Source organism: Hyposmocoma kahamanoa, unplaced genomic scaffold, assembly GCF_003589595.1.
Source record: "Hyposmocoma kahamanoa isolate Upper Pololo Valley unplaced genomic scaffold, ASM358959v1 114, whole genome shotgun sequence".
NCBI classification, from domain to species: domain Eukaryota; kingdom Metazoa; phylum Arthropoda; class Insecta; order Lepidoptera; family Cosmopterigidae; genus Hyposmocoma; species Hyposmocoma kahamanoa.
In genome coordinates, this window is record NW_020653383.1 from 5,786,068 (window position 1) to 5,799,337 (window position 13,270).

The 13,270-nt window shown below is 35.9% G+C and overlaps 1 protein-coding gene across 1 annotated transcript in view; it reads right to left on the reverse strand.

Moving 5' to 3' along the window:
- The window catches only part of LOC113239664 (connectin-like), an 86,540-nt gene that overhangs the window by 10,546 nt on the left and 62,724 nt on the right, over positions 1-13,270 (reverse strand). The gene's annotated exons all lie outside the window — the stretch shown is intronic.

Sequence of the window (13,270 nt, forward strand, 5' to 3'; positions counted from 1 at the left end):
TATGTAATCGAATGATGAAACCGTTACGAGCAGAGGAAACAAAGGGAAAGGTATATCTGTAGGAGCGTAGAGGGTGGAGGCCCATAGTCTTTCTCTCCCAAATTGAGGAACAAGAATGATATCAAGTATTATCATCATTTATCACATACATTGTTGCATTTTACTCATGAATAGTACTTCAAACAACACCATATATAAAAGTGGCACAACCTTTTTTTGTGACTAGTGCTCAAGTATATTGATTCAATAACATATAATCATTCTCTTTATCCCTAACTTATTGACAGCTAATCTCAACTCAACCCTCACCCTCAACATTCTTGTATAAAAGAAAGTACGATGACAGTAGTTGAATGAATGCCGTTGTGTCATATTGAATTAGTATTAAAAACATGCGTTTTAGAGAAAAAAATTTATTAAAACTTGCTTTAGCTGTTGGAAAGTTCAGTGGCACTGACGTGTACTTATATCACTTCATAGGCCTTATTCAGAGTAACGGTAGCCGCGGGTGCGTGTAAATCGAATATACGTAGACCCTCCTTGCGTTCACAGTGGTCACGCGCACCGGTGCCTGTCACGAGGCGGGGGCGTGTGGATCTATTGGCTCGATCCGCCGCCCGTACCTTTCGCAGTGCTTGGTCTAGCATCTGGCGTCTGATGATGAGGTGATGTAACGTCCACAAACGTGTGCGTAGACGTCACACACACAAATCACTGAATTTTGCCTGCCTCCTTGGCCGAACGAAAAGTGGAACTATTCAGAAACACGTAACAGCTGACAACTACCGCTTAAACGAATTAAACGTTACACACGCTGCCACATATTATCAACTAATTAATTTAGATGTTAAGAACCGACAATTGAGTCTATTAACCATAAGACAGGATGCTGGCACGACAAAAGGATTGTCACGCTAATTGTCTTTGTAATATGTTTAATCCGTTTTTATTAAAGTCTTTGTTTACTATTAGGGGAGATGACCTTTATTTTTGGTATTTGACCCGTTCATGAACGATAACTAGTGTTAAATTAAATATAATAATATCTCTCAATAGGATCTATAATGGGATCTTAATATAATCACCTTTTGTCTGTGTAATTTCCAAGTACTTTCGGTGTAGTCGTTGCCCACTGCTTCTCCATAGAGAAGTATTAACAAAATACTAACAAAATTAATAATAATGACGCACACACTCAACATAGTCCCGAACTAGGGAAACCCTGTGTCGCGGGTGCCGTGGACACATACATAAATTACACCTAAACTCATGAGAAAAATAAAAGTAGGCCATACAAATATTTCGCCCGGCAAGGGAATCTAACCCGGGATCTCTGTGTGGCAGTCCGATATGATAACGATTCAACCACGGGGGTAGTAGTTACTTTACTTTGTACATGTTAAAGAATTCTATCCATTCATTATTATAATTATACTTTAAAAATAAACTATTTATACATTGAAAAACAAATTATTATCCATTGATAAGCTAAAATATTCTTATTCTAATGAAATTAAAAAACACTATACTGGGACTTACAGTGTTTTGGTTTGTCACATTAGTACATTTCTTGCTATGAACGCCAAAAACGACCTTGTCCGCACGATAACCATACCGATTATTGAGAAACATGTAAAAATAAATATAACAGCCATTAATATTTATTCGGAATTAAGTATACTTCCATTTATTAAAGTTGAACGAGTCACGGAACCCGGATGTGACTTATTTCGGTACAAAAGAGTTACAAGCATTACTTATTACTTAAAACTGCTTTACAAATAAAGAAATTTTTAATAAGATTGTTTACAAAGCTATATTCGATTATTTTTTGTGAAATTAATCTACTGATTTCTTATAATTATTCATATGAAGATATTATTAGATAGGTGGAAAAGAACAATATATAATTTTGCTTTTTTTATTTTAAGGTTGGATTTGCATCAACGCCTTCGTCATACTATGCCTGACGCTAGCTGAGCTACGGAACGAACCAGCAAACCTTACAGTTTTACTTCGCTCAGCTATGTACCTTACAGCTGCCTTTCCACCAGAGATGTGTAATAGGATTACTTCATTTTCCTAGGCTCGCTTAGTGCTGTGGAAAAGGGTTAGCGGAACTAAATATTTGTACTTACAAAATAGCGAGAAATGTGTGCGAGAGATCTGTACGAGGAATGTGTGCAAAACGGTGTAGGAACTGGAGCTACTGAGACTATGACGCTAATTGACGCTGACATATCGCAACAGCGTACCGTGGGGTACGGTATGGTGGCGTGAGCTGTTGCTGAAATGCGCACAGTTTTGGTGGAAAATATCACACCATTTCACAGCGCTGCTACACATCCTCGAACCGCCTCGTTTTCTCGTACATCTCTAGTGGAAAGGCAGCCTAACAGCTACCAGCAGCTGACTAGACATGTCACGTACTAGAGATGACACGTAGGCTAAACACTTTGTACTTTAAACTATCGTATTACTACCATAGAGTTCAATTGAAACGCTCAGAGAGAAGTTCCAGTTTCCGTAAATTATAATTTCCACTTTCCAGCTACAAAATACAAATAAAAAACATCATAAATAATTAAAAAATTAAAAAGACAGTCGAGTTTCAATTAAATTATCGCCGGTTAATGACCTGTGGGACAGTTTTCGTGTCGCAGTCAAAGCGGGAAGCCCAAGCGAATACAAACATTGCTAGTAATTAATTTACGTAACAGGCGTGTGTTACTTTATTTTCTTGTATAATTTATTTGAATGGGCCTTTATTCTGGCGCAGTCATTTGTCATTTCTTGTTCTTTTTAATATGAAAATGGAATGAACGAGTTATAGTCGGCTGTCGGTATCAAATACATTATTCGATAATTCAGTTTACGTACACTCGAAGTATAATCCAGAAACAGTGCTAATAAGGGCAATAACATATAAAGAGTCGTAGCATTGGGCATTATTTTAATTGGTTTAATATTAGATATAATTTTAAGTATATTGTAGACATATTGGAAATGAAACTAATTTTTTTGATATAAATCGCATATATTTGTTGTTTTTACACAAACCAACATTTAGGACTCTTTACAGGTCAATCAGCTGTAACCATGAGACATGAGATTTCCGCAAACTAACGCGGGAATTTATTAATCAGTTAATTAGTAATAGTCCTAGCATATTATAAATGGTATTACCTATAAGGTTATATTATTTAAAACTAATATAAAAAAGAACTTTTGACCTATATAACTAAGGCTAAATAAATTGTTTTACTAATAAAATAGAATATAAACAATTTACAATAACTACATTAGGTAGGTAAAAGTTAGATGTTGTGTAAAAACTCTACAATGTTTGTAATCGATTAGTATCATATTTGTAACTACACATTTTATGTTATAAAGCTTTTTTATGCCTTTTAAAAATATGTGATAATGTATGTATTTTTATAGCAAACTTTACGATAGCAAGAACATTAGGAATATAAAACGACCTTTCTAAAGCTACATTGTAATATTTTTGTACATATATATATGTATATATTAATATAGAATGTGTAACTTTATATGGATGGATGGAATATGGATTTTTGGGTTCTCAAAAAGAAACAACCGTTGTTGGACGAACTTGTATTAAAGACTATCGAAAAAAACAATATGGGTTTAAAGTCAACAAAATGCTTGCGTGTTTTATTTCAAAAACTACGCCATCTATTGGCATTTCGGAGTAAGTAGCAATCTTGCATAAAGATTGTTAATCCATTTTGTGTTCTTTCTCCTATTATTAATTCCATTTTTCCCTTTCCTTCTCTACTTATTGTGATTTAAGGCTACTACAGGCCAAGATCGTATCTAGCTCGTCACCCCGTCTCCCTCTGGGCCTTCCACGTGTCCGACTTTCGTGAGATGGTAACCCCTCTGTGGTGGTCTTTACCCACAGCACGCTTGACATGCGGCAGATCAGCCCAGTTTCATTTTAGGCTGGTGGGTTTTTAACCAACGTCAACAATTTGTGTTTTACAAAGTTATTATTACTTTTATTCATTTTATAATTAATGATACAGTTATATATAACGATGTGCACTCAAATGCCATAACGAATTTTCATATTTAAAAAATATACAACTAAAAAACGCAAGAAGCAGTCTACTGCTCTTCTCCTTGTGAAAGAGTTAATCCAGGGAAATACTGCCACCATACGTATTTTTGCCGCTAAGCGTACAATGTGACCCTTACTGCGTTTCGGTTTTATAAAGTAATGGTGCTGGTGAAATTACAGGTACATGGGGGACTTATATCTCAGAGTGACGGTCGTGGCACTGCAACTGCCATGGACAGGAGTGTCGCCTACTAGCAGGCGCAGGACATCATGTTACTTGATATCATAAAAAATGAAGATAACTAAAGTTAAACAAAATATTAGGTAGAGGCTTTCTGCTTCATAATTTTAATTTCTCTATTTAACACAACATTGCTTATTTTTTTCACCGGCATTCCGCTTAAAAAATAAAAATCCAAGGACATAATTCACTGGTAAATTTTACAAACTATCCACTGTTTCAACTTACGTCGTAACACAGAGCCCAAGAGCTTTATGACTAACCAGCGAGGCACAAAACAGTGGGGCGACAAATTTATGTGCCCTCTGATAATTAACACGGAACATTGTGCATGTGCAGATATACAGAAACTCTAGATGTGGTTACAATTTGATGTGATATGTGAGATATTATTATTATCTTTTCAGCTTAATTATTGCATAAGTTACGGTCAGAAATGTCATAAGTAAAATATCATTGTAAGGTCTGCATCAGTCAAGTCAGCTAGATCTGTTGTATCTAAAAGTAAATTCTTGTACACAAAGTTGATATCAGTTTTGTCTATCAGTCCTTTGTAAAGAAGCACAAACTTACAAGCATGAAAAATATTTAAGTTTTTTATTTTAATTAATTTAAATTTAATGGAATGGAAAAGCAATTTTAACAATACACAATGCAACCGTATAAAATTCAGTTATCAGTCATTTAAGTGTTATTAAGGAAAACAAATATTCATTAGTATATTTTGTTCTATCCAGGCAATATCTAGAGCAAAGACAGTAAGTAGCTAATTAACTCAGTGCACCGTACATGTGAGGGCTGCCGTATATATCTTCTGGCTAACAGCGTGCACTTTATGTTTACCTAATACACTAAAGCAGATCAAAGAAAATAAATACAACCGCACCGTTTTCGAAGGTGGATTCACGTCTCCATGTTAAATCTCAAACAGTATAATATGTAAGTACAGGTATTAAACGCAGTGCATTCCATTTTTGGAATGTGGTTTTATATATCTTGTAGCATATTTTATTTCGCTTTATGAAAAACCAGAACAGGCTTCTACATTACCGATGTACAGAACACAGTCCGTAGCATATCTAGTGGAACTTTATTGCAATATAAATTGCTAATTTTGTAGTGCATTGTGCATGTATATTGCCATGATTTCCATAGTGTGTTTTTAGACTATAGCTAACATGTTTTAAAATATAAAATATTTTTTTCACTCTATGCCGTATCCAGTAACGTATAGCACGATAAGTAGAACTTTCTGTTAATGTAAGTAACTAATTAATTATGAGTAGTGTGTAAATATAATTCTGACCAACTAGTTAATGACCAGTATACACATCTGTCTACACTGTTTTATCCAGTAATATATGGCAAATGCAATGATCTATGGCATCACTAAAACAACTTTATGATAATGTAAGTTACGTTACGTAGCTAATTAACCTAAGGCGTTGTCAATGTGAGTAGTACGGTATATATAATTTTGACCAACTTGTTTAAGATTTACGTGTACTTCTATATACACTATCTAGATATCTATGGCAAATCTAGCAGAATTTTATGACAACGTTAGTAACTGATTAACTAAATACATAGTGAATATGAGTAATGTCGTATATATAATGTTGATTTCTAGAAGACTAGCATTACTACTTCTTTGTATGATGTCTTATTCAATAATATATGGTAAATCCAATGACTTATGGACAACTTTTTTAGCCGAATGCACTATACGTGTGTAGTTTTGTAAATGTATTTCGGATATAAAAGACTGACATTACTACTTTTGTGTTGCTGTCTTATCCAGTAATCTATGGCAAATCCAGCATAACTTTATAGTAACGTTAGTAACTAATTAACTCAGTGCACAGTACATATGCGTAGTTTTGTAAATGTATTTCGGACTATCCACCCTCGCTTTGTGGGATATCATCGTGTGCCTTTTGTTTAGTTTAATTTAATAAAGATAATAACTTTTACAGCTTAAATTTGAGTGCTTAGTTTTGTGTTTTAAGGTTCCACAGTAGGGACAACGCTTATCTCTTTGTCAGAATTAAAAGTTAAAGATGTTAGAGGTGGTATATTATACAGTATGTATATGTATGTTATGGCGAGAGACGCTCCGGTAGGGCATTTACGGAACCGTCTTCCATAATTTCGGCGGTTTAGAAATAAAAACGTTACGCAATGGAATAGTAATAAGTTTATTGCGTGTATTTAACTTCAATACAGATAATCCTGTTAACCGACTAGACACGACATTTTCAAAGAAGGTTTCTGATCGAATCTTGTACTTTCCAGGTGGTTACCTCTATAAAAATACAAATAGGTTCTTGGCCATATAAAAACTCTTGCAAAAAGAAAATAATAATTCAAAATCAAAGCATCAGCGACATCTACTTGCACTTCAAAAATCTGTGTAGTGCGTTTGTTTTTTTCCGTGGTTAATCTAGAATCGAATTTTGTTTTTGCTTTGATCTATTTAGATTACGTGTATACATTACTTATACTAAATAAATGTATTTTACACATTATACGTATACATTATAAATGTTTTATTGTTGCATAGTGATTCGACACTAAAACCTATTTACAATAACTGCCTCTGTGGCCGAATGGTTACCACGCCGGACTGCCACTCAGAGGTCCCAGGTTCGGTTCCCGGGCCGAATCCTTTCACAAGGCGCTCTACTGCTACTAAATATACGTCAATGTTCAGCTTGATATTGCCATCTGGACATCCATGTCTGGACATAATGTATTTTTCTTCCACTCTCCCCTATCAACCGTTAATTTTATACTGACACCTTTCTAATCCATGTCATCTTTCCCACAATCCATCCATCTTTTATTTGGCCTTCCTTTTCTCTTATATCCATTCATACATTCATACATTATACACATTCATACCTAGCACTCTTCTCGTCACATGACATTCTTTCCTCCGCATGACATGTCCATACCACGCTAACCTATTACTCCTCATCTTTTCCGTCACTGGCACCACTTTCAAACTTCCCCTAATGTACTCATTCCTTATCTTATCCTTTCTCGTCACTCCACACATCCATCTCAACATTCGCATTTCCGATACATACACAGTCCGTTAATCCTCCCTTTTCATTGCCCAAAATTCTGTTCCATACAACATGACAGATCTAATCACGGTCTTGTAAGTTTTCCTCTTTAGCTTAACGGGCATTCGCCGATCGCAAATAGTGCCTGTGACCTGTCGCCATTTCATCCATCCTGCCCTTATTCTGTTCTTAGCGTCACGGTCTATCTCGCCGTCGTTCTGTATTAACGAAGCGAGGTACCGAAAATCGAAGTATACTATACTTCGAAGTATACTGGTAGGGATATACCATCTAAGGCAATATTGGTAAAACTGGAAGCACCGCCAAAGTCGAGGAAAAGCTGTACGGTTTTTGACCGGCTAATCCTCATCCCGACACTCTCCAGTCTTGGCATTTTGCCAGTCTGCTCTGGACCTCAAGTGCGTCCTCCCCGACAAGTACAATGTCGTCGGCGAACAGCATACACCAAGGTGCCTCATCCTGTATATCCGATGTTAGAGCATCCATAATCAAGAGAAACAGATAGGGGCTTTAAGCCGATCCTTGGTGCAAGCCCACAGCCACATTGAACTTGTCGGTAACGCCGACTTCACACCGGACGTACGTACAAACTCTACTATACATAGCACGGACAAGTTGCAGGTATTTCCCAGGCACTGTCTTCTCTTTCAATGCCCACCACAGAATCTCACGGGGTACTCTATCGTACGCCTTCTCTAGGTCAACGAACACCATGTGCAAGTTCTTGTGCACACGTCTGTATTTTTCACACAATTGGCGAAGTGCGAATATGGCATCCATCGTCCCAGTACCAGGCATAAATCCGAATTGGTTTCGGGTTATCTCACTCTCTCCTCTCATTCGTCTCGCAATCACTTTTATCCAAACTTTCATACTATGCGACATGAGCTTTATTCCCCGATAGTTGTTACAATTTTAAAAACGGGCACCAGCAAACTGTTGCACCATTCATCCGGGATCGCCTCTTCTTGTAACAACTTATTGAAGAATAAGGTCCGCCACTTCCACCCGTCTGCTTTTAAAAACTTCCATACTTCAACTGGCGTACCATCTGGCCCTACAGCTTTCCTATTTTTCATATTATTCACCGCTTCTTTTACTTCATGCTTACTTATACTTAGGTGGAAGACCACCACCCCTATGTTAATCGGTGCATTCTCTAACACTCCACTTCAGACATTTTTTTTACTCATTAATCGACTAAGATATTATTTACATCCAGCGTTCATTTATATGTCTATCCTTCGTCAAAACCTTCCCTTCATTATTTTTTATACATTTGATATCGATAATATCCCTAGCGTTCTTCTCTCTTGCTTTCGACAGTCGGTAGAGGTCTTTCTGTCCGTGCGGCTCTCCAGAGATTGGTAAAGTTTATCCTGGAACTTCGCCCTCGAGACAACTACCGCTTTCTTAGCCTTTCTCTTGCACTCCATATATTCTGTCCTTTTATTATCTTTAGTAGTCACATCCTGGTCATCTACGCTTTTCTATTCCATATATGCATTCTTCTTTTCTTTCAAAACGATTTGTACCTCTTCACTCCACCACCAAGTATCCTTATATATTCTTCCTTTACCTTTCGTTTGTCCAAATACAATCTTTGCCACCATTCTAATACACGAAACTATTTCCTTCCAACATTCGTTCACAGATTTTTCTTCCATGCCATTCATTTCTGTCTTTTTATCAACCACAAGCCTTTGGAATTTCCTCGCTTGCATTTCTTTCTCTATCAAATGCCACTTGATTTTCGGAGGAGGCCTTGGCTTTTTCATAACAGTTTTGACTTGTATTTTAGTCTCCACTACCAGTAGTCGATGTTGAGAGACTAGTGGCTCCCCTGGTATAACCTTACAGTCCTCGACTGTGCTTATTTTGCATCTCCTCAGGAGGAAGTAATCTATTTGAGTGCTGTGATTTCCGCTTCTGTAAGTAATTAAATGTTCGTCTTTCTTTCATGTGCCTATTTAAAAATAATTGAAGTATTATATATATTTCGAGGCGTTGATATTATTTCGGTAGCAAGAAACAAAACAATGCGATTTCAAAATCATACTCAATATTTGTAGCTATTTCTCATGAAGACGATAAAGTTGATAGCAGAAACTTTGAAGCGCGTCCCGCGAAACTGGGACACTTCATATTTCACTCTTATTATTCCTCGACTATAACGTGAATTGTGGCTTGGTTTGATTTTTCACGCTATTTCATGCTAAAGGGGAACATCTTACAGTTTATGTCCTAAAAATGTACGTTTTGCTGCCATTCAATGAAATAATTGCAATCTAAACTTAAATAATTCTATAATTATAAGTACAAAGACCGAAAACTTAGAAAAAAATCCTTCCATCCGGCCGGATTCGAACCGACGTCCACTAGCAAATCGTGCCAGACGCTATGCCAACTAAGCCATGGAACAAACCAGCGAGCGGACCGCACGAATTTTTCTGTGTGCTTGTTGTCGGATCTTTTTGGTTTTTAACTACTTTTTGCCATAGCGCCATCTGTGAGAAAACTATGAAAGTATTTCTTCTTATGGTAATTAAAATTAAGCATTATTTCTTTATTAGCGTATAGAAAAATTCGTGAGGTGCGCTGGTTCGTTCCGTGGCTTAGTTGGCATAGAGTCTGGCACGGTTTGCTAGGAGACGTCGTTTCGGATCGAAGGAATTTTTTCAGTGTTCGATTTTTGTTTTAATAATTATAACAAGTTAGTGGAGTAATTTCACAAAAATAAATTTAATAGCATAGTGATGCAACATTCTGACATTCAATAAAACACTTAATTATTTAATTCTAATTTATTATTTGATATCAGAACTTTTTCGCATAGCGGTTAACTGTAAATATACCGGGTTATTTATAAAATACGAACAACATCGCAGGACTACACTACTAACAACATAAACAATAATTTTTATCCCATTACTTTTAGTAAGACATCAGATTTTGCTTTTGTACATATTAACGGTGATAAATCTGTGCGAAACGCAGGAACGCGGGTGGAAGTCGTCGGGAAGACGCTTGCACAAATGTGCAAGCTCAAAACTTGCTACCTTACTACCAGACTCAGATTTGAAAATTTACAGATAGTACGACAAAAACTTGGTAAATTTGTTAACTTTTATTATCTTAAAAAAAAGTCCTAGAACAAAAGTTACTGTTTATGATGTTAGTAGTATAGTTCTGCAAGGTTGTTAGTATTTTACAAATAATAATAAAACAGATATTATAATAATAGTAACGCGCACACACTCATAGTCCCACACTTGGGAAACCCTGTATCGCGGGTGCCATGGACACACACATTGACAACCACAAATTACACCAAAATTCACGAGAGAAATGAATGTAGGCCACACAAACATTTCTCCGTAACTGTGTATAAATCCCTGTATAAGGTTAAGTTTACGCAATAACGTTCTATATATATTTTACTATCTATAAGTTTCTCTAAATGAACTTCAGAATGAAACTATCCACAATATAAATAAATGCTTTACGATTTATAGTACAGTAAAGACAGTTGATACCATTAATAAATAATTCGATAAATAAATTATCCGAATTATGTTATTGGATAACGCCGTACTACCATTAAATCGCATTATCCTACATCGATCGAACGGATCGCCGGCAGCCATTTTCGTCACTGGCCGGTACTATGAAAAAATTGTAGGTCGTCCAAAATTAAGCGTCACAGATATATATCTTACTATTACCTATAATGTCAAAATTATTCGAAAAGGATCTCTTTAAGAGTATACAAACTCAAATGGCTTCAGTTGATTCCGCTTATCAGTGAAACTGTTGAATCAATCATACAATTCACAAGCAATCACACAAACCGACCTCAAAAGTTCGTGGAATTACTATTTGCTAAGTTTTATTGAAATCTGTTACCGGAAAGTGCGCGAAACCGGATTCATCCCCTAGTTTGCCACCCTTAGAAATGGAATATTTTGTATTATTTGTAACTTTAATGGGACCGCTACCGAGGTACCGTCTTTCCAACAAAAAAGAATCATGATTAAAATTGGTTCACAAATTTTGTAATGCCGGAGATGTCGTAATATAAAAAAAAAAGAAAAATTTGCAGTCCAATTGAGAACCTCCTCCTTTTTTGAAGTATGTTAGCAATTGAGGATATACACTGTGAAAACACGATTCCTAAAAATTTTTACGATAGGAAAATAAAACACAAACTCACCTAGACATTTTCCAAGAAAACCGCTGTTTTCAATTGGTACTTCACAAAATATGATTTTTTTTTTATATCAACTGAACTAAATGGTACTTTTCCATTTGAAAAATGTATACGATATACATTTTTGAAATGGCTTTCATTTCGTTTGTATAAAAATAAATTTCGAGTTCTTTGGTTTTCGCGATTGTTACACATAGGAAATGGAACTATTGTTCCGCATTTAAATCGCGTTTATTTGTTTTTTCAAACAAACCGACGTTTCGGGCCCTTTACAGGCCCCATGGCCGCGGTTGACTGAGGTGGTACAGTCCTCAACCAGTTATGTCTAATATTGATGCAAACCACCCTATTTATTATTATTTATTAATTAAATACCTTATTTTTAATTTTACAAAGAAAACATTCCAATTTACGCTGCATTAAGTTTTACAAATTATTTTATTGAATGAATTTTTCCATGACATGCTCGCAGATAAACCTACACATTCAATGAAGTTTGCAGGTCCTTGCAAAAGAAATCCGTTATCCTTATATTCCTAGTATATCCGTTATATTCCTAAAAATAAATTCTAAAATAAAACCAGTGTCCCTGTCGCTCGACCCAAGCAAAATAAGCCGTATCGACTATTAAGAGACTTAATACTATTGCATAAACTGTCAGTGTGGATTTACGGTACAGTGAAGACAATTATTTTAAAGGTTCAGCATCGTGATTTGAACGTAGAGCCCGTACGATAAAATAATAAAAAAAGTATGACGAAGCTTATGAACATAGACTTCATCGTCAAATGAACATAGTGAGAGTGTAACCGCTCACATGATGCGCTCCTCCTACCGCAAAATGGTGGCTATTTGGTTTCGCAAATGAGAATAGCATTCAGTTTAAATACAAGTTTTTATAAATAAAAAATATTATTTTGCATTGCTAAATAAATACCCTCCATACTACCAACAAAATCATCTCAAATAAAATGCAGTAATACATCGCAAATCCTGCGCTTAAAAAGCACTAATGAGATTTTTGGTGTACTTGGATAAATATGATAATATTCCGTTTGAGTGGTTCTAACGTTTACCATGAAATTACTCCTTAAAGTATAGTTTATAAACATTTATATTCAGGGTAAACTTAAAAAACACTACTTACGGTATGTTTTCAATAAATAAACACCGAAATCACCAGCCCAAGCAATAACACACACGATTGTCGTGACGTATTTTTGAAGTTGTTTATTTTTTTAAATGACAGATCCACGCATTAAAAACCTTATGGTTTGCTAGAGTAGTTACCGAAATAGCAATTAATATTAGTTCTTTTACCTGTTATAACTTCGATATCCGATAAATCGGTATAAAATCAGCACTGGCACCTCTAGGTGTGGTATGCGTCTATGGCTGCACAGTTACCAGACAATACAAATCTTATGCGTAGACTACAAAGAACTAAACATTTTGAGTTATAGTAATTACAGTATAGTGGCCGAACGGTTACCATGCTGGGCTGCCACGCAAGAGATCCCGGGTTCGATTCCCGTGCCGGGAGAAAAATTTGTATGGCCTACATTTATTTATCTCGTGAGTTTGGGTATAATTTGTGGTTGTCTATGTGTGTGTTCATAGCAGCTGCGATACAGGAT